This window comes from Primulina eburnea, chromosome 14, assembly GCF_022965805.1.
Source record: "Primulina eburnea isolate SZY01 chromosome 14, ASM2296580v1, whole genome shotgun sequence".
NCBI classification, from domain to species: Eukaryota; Viridiplantae; Streptophyta; class Magnoliopsida; order Lamiales; family Gesneriaceae; genus Primulina; species Primulina eburnea.
This window is the reverse complement of record NC_133114.1, coordinates 10,991,710-10,998,590: the sequence shown is the minus strand read 5'-3', so window position 1 is coordinate 10,998,590 and position 6,881 is coordinate 10,991,710. Positions and strand designations below refer to the sequence as shown.

Below are 6,881 nucleotides of genomic sequence, written 5' to 3'. Positions count from 1 at the left end.
CCACTATACACAATTTAACATCATTCGACTCATCAACTAGTGGAATACTATCATCAACAACTATCTCAACCACAACCTCAAATTCAGGTTCTTCTACAACATCATCCTCCATTCGGGATTCAAACTCACCCACAACATCACCCTCCATTTGAGAATTAAGCTCAACTGGCGATTTTATTATGGTCACCTCATCACGTGGACAATGATTGATATCATGACCAATTTCTAAACACCAACAACATATAATATCACAAGTACTAGAATTTGAGTTTTTACTTGTACCTTGATATTCATATTTGCTAGCTTCACATCTCGACTGCTCCTTTGGACTAGTAATGATTTTCTCTCCGCGGTTACTATACCCACTACTCTCCTCACATCCCCTATCATCATCACGATGCAAATACAACGATCTATTCCCTCCAAATCTTCTACGTCGCCTATCCTCATCATATTGCCTATCATACCTCTCCTCTCCTTCACTCCGCCTATACCTCTCACGTAGAGGCTTAAACTCCTTCTCCCATATTCTATCCAACCCTTTAGGCTTAGATTTATTTTCACTCGTACTGACCTCAAGCCTATCCAACCTCTTATATAAATGATCCAACTCGGCCCTCATCATTCTACTAAAATACCCAAATAACGCCTCCTTAGACAACCCCTGATTTGAACTCTGTCCTACTTCCCTTTCCATTTTAATTTCAGATTTTGTACCTGCAATAAAATGTTAGTAGAAATAAAAGATGTTCCTCACCCAAATTCTCACAATCACTCCAAAGAAATAACACTCGCACTCAAATGTTTTTCACTCGAATTTGATAGTTCTTTCAAAGATGTGATCAATCTTTATATTTTTTTTTATCAAACTAACAAGATTCAACTTGTGAACACTTGCAACTGTCTCACTTGGATTGCACAAAAACAAGAACGATAGAATAACACAGAACAAATTTTTCGAGAATTCTGGATTATCAAATAACAAAGGATGATAGAAATAACGCAGATCGAACAAAGGATAACACAAAACTGAAACAGAACGAATTTTTGTTTTTGTTTTTGGTAGATATGACAATAGAAACAAAAGGATACCACAAATCTGAGAACAGAATGAAATTTGAGACAGATCTGAAAAATAACAACAACGATAACTTACTTGAATTCAATGAGCCAAAGCTCTTATACCAAATGATGCCCTTTTTTGTTTTTTTTTTGTTTTTGTCCAACAAAGTCGTAGAAAATCTCTACACGAAAATCGGTTTTGAAAATCCTGCGAAGAATTGAACGGATAGGCTTACTTGAATCAAAAAGAACCAAAAGCTCTGATACCAAATGATGGGAATCCCCGTACGAATGAGAAGCAAACACGATTATCGATATCGCACCCTCAACTCCATAACAAACAAGGATCGATTTGTTGTCCCGATCTTTTGAAACAAGTAACGGTTTGTGATATTCACCTCTAAGTTATTAAAACTTAGCAACAAATATCAACGATAAAACAATTGAATTTCAAACGAACCTTCAAAGATCTTGTTTTGACAATCCGTGCGAAAAACAATCGACAAACGCCACAAAGATGCAATCTTTGATAAGTTTGATTTGATTTTTAAGACAAAGCTTTTGCCTTGTAAATTTGAGAGAAATCTCAAGAATTTGCATACATATGAATTGGTTTCGTTCATGTCTATTACAATACATTATATAAGCAATAAAATACAAGAAAAGTAGTGTAGAAACATTAAATAAAGTTGTCTAGCAAGTTTGACACGGCAGGGCACGCGGGGGCGCGACTTCTCGCGCGATGGCGCGCGAGTTACTGCACTTTTGCAGCACCCGGCGCACGGGGGCGCCACTTCTGGCGCGGCCGCGCGCGCAGCTCTGCTGGCCTGCGCTAGCGTGCGCTGCTTCTGGCGCGAGCGCGTGCACAGTTCTGCTCCTCTGCACTAGCGCATACTGCTGCTTCTGCGCTAGCGCGTGCTGCTGCACTGCTTCTCTCGGGCCATTTTTCACTCATATGCTTGATTGTTCGGTACTCCTTCATTATATTCTTTGTTGAACTCCACCACTTGCTTGGATATGCTTGACTCATCATTATTGAGCTTGAAGGTCCGAAACAACGATGCTCTCTAAATCTCCTTCCAATCATTTGCACGCCATGCTCGGTCAGATTCGTATCAATGAGCCTGCCTTCTTCTTCACAGCAGTAGAGGAGCTAGCAGGTCTCTTCGCAGTAGTAGTGTAATGCACATGGGCTATTCCCGATTGGGCTGGAGTCCCCTCACGGTTATCCCATTAGCCATTACTCATAGAACTTCTCCAGCCCAGGCACTGGAGTTTTTACCTCCCCAAGATTAGAACTCAAGACCTCCTGGACTTATATAGATCTTGGCAGCAATCCTGGTACCAGTTGAGCTACTAGATCAACTGGTACCAGGATTGCTGCCAAGATCTATATAAGTCCAGGAGGTCTTGGGTTCTAATCCTGGGGAGGTAAAAACTCCAGTGCCTGGGCTGGATAAGTTCTATGAGTAATGGGTAATGGGATAACCGTGAGGGGACTCAAGCCCAATCGGGAACAGCCCATGTGCATTACAAAAAAAGGCGCCTTTTTTTGTAATGCACATGGGCTGTTCCCGATTGGGCTTGAGTCCCCTCACGGTTATCTCATTACCCATTACTCATAGAAATTCTCCAGTCCAGGCACTGGAGTTTTTACCTCCCCGGGATTAGAACCCAAGACCTCCTGGACTTATATAAATCTTGGCAGCAATCCTGGTACCAGTTGATCTAGTGACCTCCTGGACTTATATAGATCTTGGCAGCAATCCTGGTACCAGTTAACGATCATGGGCCATTAGGCTGAACCAACAAAGGCCTCGGCCCATACCCACGCACCACTAATGGTCATGGGTCGTTAGGATGGTCCACCATGGGCCTCGGCCCATGCCCATGCACCGCCACTCACAGAATATCCTTCTCCTGGAAAGTGGTTGGGAGCTAGGTAGAGTCGGTCCTTAGAGGTAGGAATGAGGATATGATGGTAGGGAGGAATGTGCCACAAAGTTCTAAGTTTTGACTCGCTACCAGGAGGGATGTGGGATGACAAATGACCGTACCATAAGTTATCTACTTCAGATATATTCATTTGTTGGGTCACGTGACGAACTTCCATACCAGGACGACTTTGGGTGGTGACTTTCTCCTCATGGGAATCAAGGGCAAATTCAGGATCAGCTAGGGAAGTCCTACTCTGGCTAGACTCGCTAGACACGCTAGACTCGCTAAACCTCTCGGAACCACCCGAGGAACTAGACTCGGAATCGGAAGAAGACATAAGTGTTATGGATAATCAAACAACAAAAAAAGATAATTGACCCGAAAGAGACGTGAAAGAATACTCAAAAAGCCGCAATGATGAGCCGGTGACGAGCACGAGTGTGGTGAACGCTCGTACGAGCGCTCGAGCGAGCGTGCGGCTGGGAGACCTCGCGCTGGGGTGAGCCGCTGTTGAGGTGTACTGAGGGCTAGGGCACGGAGCTGGGCAAGCGTGGCGCTTGTGTGCGCGAGGCGAGGGGCGAGTGGCTGTGCGAGCGCCCAAGCGAGCGTGCGGCTGGGCAAGCGCGCGCTGGGGCGAGGTGCTGTCAGGGCGTGCTGAGGACTAGGGAGCGGCGTCGGGCGAGCGTGCGGCTGGGTGAGCGCGCGCTGGGGCGAGGTGCTGTCGGGGCGTGCGGAGGGCTAGGACGCGCTGGGGAGGGGAGCGTCAGGCGAGCTTGTGGTAGGGCTGAGACGCGCCGGGCGAGCTTGCGGCAGGGGCGCTAGGCGAGCGTGGCGCTTGTGTTCGCGAGGCGATGGGCGAGCGTTGTGCGAGCGCCTGGGCGAGCGCGCGCGCTGGGGCGAGGTGCTGTCGAGGCGTGCAGAGGTCTAGGACGCGCTGGGAAGGGGAGCGCTGAGCGAGCGTGGCCCGGGCGCTGGGCGAGCGTAGCTTGGACGTTGGGCGAGCACTGGGCGAGAGCGGCAGGGGCGAGGGCTCGGGGGCGTCGGGCGAGCTCACGAGCGCAGGTGTAGAGAGAGAGGGTGGGCTGCGATGATGGAGCGTATGTGAAGTGCAGAGGAAATTATGTAGGGGAGAAGTGAAACTGAAATGAAGGGGCGGCTGCTATTTATAGAGGAGCTCAGACCAAATCTTACCATTCAGGGAAAGATTGCGATTTGATTTGATATCTTTCCCTTCAGAGCATGATTACGATTTTATTTGTTTCCAAATATTTGGAGACTGACAAACGGCCGGGAAAAAATGTCACAACTCGCACCTAGTAACTCGAGGACAACACATCGAACTTCGAACCAGTGATTCAATTCGACTCGGGCGGGGGAGACTGGTGATACCCCATGGATGAGCCCGTTACCTCTGGCCCATCTCTAGCCCAAATGGAAGACAGGCTCATTAAGGGCCCAAGTATTCTCCTATAAATACCAGGTTTGAGTGTTTAGTTGATTCATTCACTATATTGTTTTCAGCAGCACCCTTAGCTGCTCCCCCCATATATCCTCACTCTCTGACTTGAGCATTGGAGGGGCTACGCCAGGAGACCCTCCTGGCCCCCTTCTAACGATCTTATTTGTGATTTCAGGCTCAGGGTAATTTCAAAACCTGCGTCTGGACTAGTGACACTTACTGGAAGCAAACCCTAAATTTCCTGTGAGTATCACTTATATATATTTCAGGATGTCATAGTCTTGGAGGCCTATAATTTTGCGATACAAGAAAATTTAAGATTTTCCTATTATTTTAGTTATGTGAAATATATGAAATTATCTGATTTCTTATTTTACCTTAAATGAAATTACGAAATAAATGGTAGAGATATTAGTTTGAATAATCTTGATTCTTGATTTTTGCATCACCCACTGATGAGGAACATAATCTATTTTGCACTACAACAAAAACACTGTAGACAACGGAAAATCCGTTGTCATAGACCATTTAAAACTGTTGTTAAAAGTGCGGTCAAAGACAACTGTTTTCGGATCAGATTTCTATGCACAGTAGAAAAAAAAAACTATGCATTAATCTTACAGCGATCCGTCCTGCAATAAATTCCCAAATAGAATATAAGATTAGACAAAAGTGAAATTTGTCCAAATCTTTCATATTATATAAGTCTTAATATGGTAATGTCCAGATATTTATATCATCGGACCCATCTTTCTTTGTTTTAGCAGGACCACCACCACCACCAGTCGGAGCAGCAACTGCAACTGCAACTGCAACTTTTCCCTTCCAGCAGCAATCAATTCAGTGATATATTTGCCCTCAACTTCAGACAATAGCAAGGTGATTCTGTCATCACCACACTCAGCTACAACTGAGCCGAGAAAGCAGTAGGTCAGCACAATTATAGTTAAGAGAACAGATTCTAGTGTGTGGAATAAAATTTGCAAACATAGTGTTGAACACAATAATAACACCAAAGTCTAGAGTCTCATAGAAAAAGAAAAAAATACCACACCAAAGAGCAGCAAGACCAAACTTAGCTTTTTTCCAAAAGTTAAAACTGTAATGTTTGCCTAATTGGAACTACATAATCAGCAACAGAGCATACAAGTTTATTTTAACAAGTTCTCAAATCGCTGAAACTATATACTTTAAATCTTGATAATATTTTTGTCACCTACAATAAAAATTCATATATTTGTATGAATGAAATAAAATTAAAGAAGCACAAAATAAAAATATTAAAATTTAATTCAAACTAGTGAATATCATACCAAATGATGAACTGAAAAATTATTATTTATCCAAATGCACCTAGTAGAAATCTTCATCATTAACTGTCAACTGCAAATATAATTGATATTGGTTTAAAAGGATACTAACATGACGGACATAACAATAAATATTAGTTAATTGAAAAGTTGAATATCATACCAAATGACAAGGCAAAACTATCATTCCTCCAAGTGTATCCCCAACTTTTTGTAAAAGAACATATGGTCTAATCAAACTCTCTTCCCGTTCTAGGACAACTAGAACTTGTATTTCACACTAATTTGGTCTCAACGTCTGTCTTCCTACTTCGGTATTTGGATCCATGCTACAAACCACTCCTTTTGCCACAATTTTCGTAGAATCAAATAGGCTTTTTATTGAGACAGAACATCCAATCTACGTGAAAGTGCAAAAGAGAAGGTTTTGATAAAAACAATTATAAAGTACAATCATCAACAACCATTATGAAAAAGCATAAAGAAACATGATTCAAATTAGTTAACTCATGAGAGCAAATATACATGTAATATATATTCTCAACCAAAATATACTATCTAAATCAATAAATGACTAACTCGAGATAATTATAAGCTCATACAAAACATAGCTTACAATAAAGCAAACTCCAACTCATTATGCCACATCAAATAATAAATAATATGCATGCCGTGAATAATAATATTGACGGCGTGCGATTAATGTACGTCGTTGAGAAGACGGCGTGGAGAGCAGGGTGAAGATTTTGGGGAGAAAAATAGATAAAATAAATATGGAAATATTTGGGTTGGATAAATATTGGAGGAGGGAAAATAATTGTTTCCCTCTATATAAAAAAATTACATCAATTAAAAATGTCAGGATAACTAATCTAATATGTTTTTTTTTTGTATTTTACACATTATTAAATTTTTACAAGTGTCATTATTAAGTATTTGTAACAACATTTAATTAAAAGTGTCTACAAAAAAATGTCACAATAGCCATTTATTATTGTAGTGACCGTAGCCATTGCTATTCCAGAAATGGAACCCTTGACTGGAACACCAGCATCTTGTAAAGCTAAGCCAAACCCATGGGAACGAGGTAAACAATAGGAGATTCCACATTT

The 6,881-nt window shown here is 42.2% G+C and overlaps 1 long non-coding RNA gene across 1 annotated transcript; it reads right to left on the bottom strand.

Moving 5' to 3' along the window:
* Nucleotides 1-5,781: 5,781 nt before the first annotated feature.
* On the bottom strand, nucleotides 5,782-6,230 carry LOC140811424 (uncharacterized). The gene is made up of 2 exons (XR_012113455.1): nucleotides 5,933-6,230; nucleotides 5,782-5,842 (listed from the first exon to the last, which is right to left on the bottom strand). It is a non-coding gene; the product is annotated as an uncharacterized lncRNA (long non-coding RNA).
* Nucleotides 6,231-6,881: the final 651 nt, after the last annotated feature.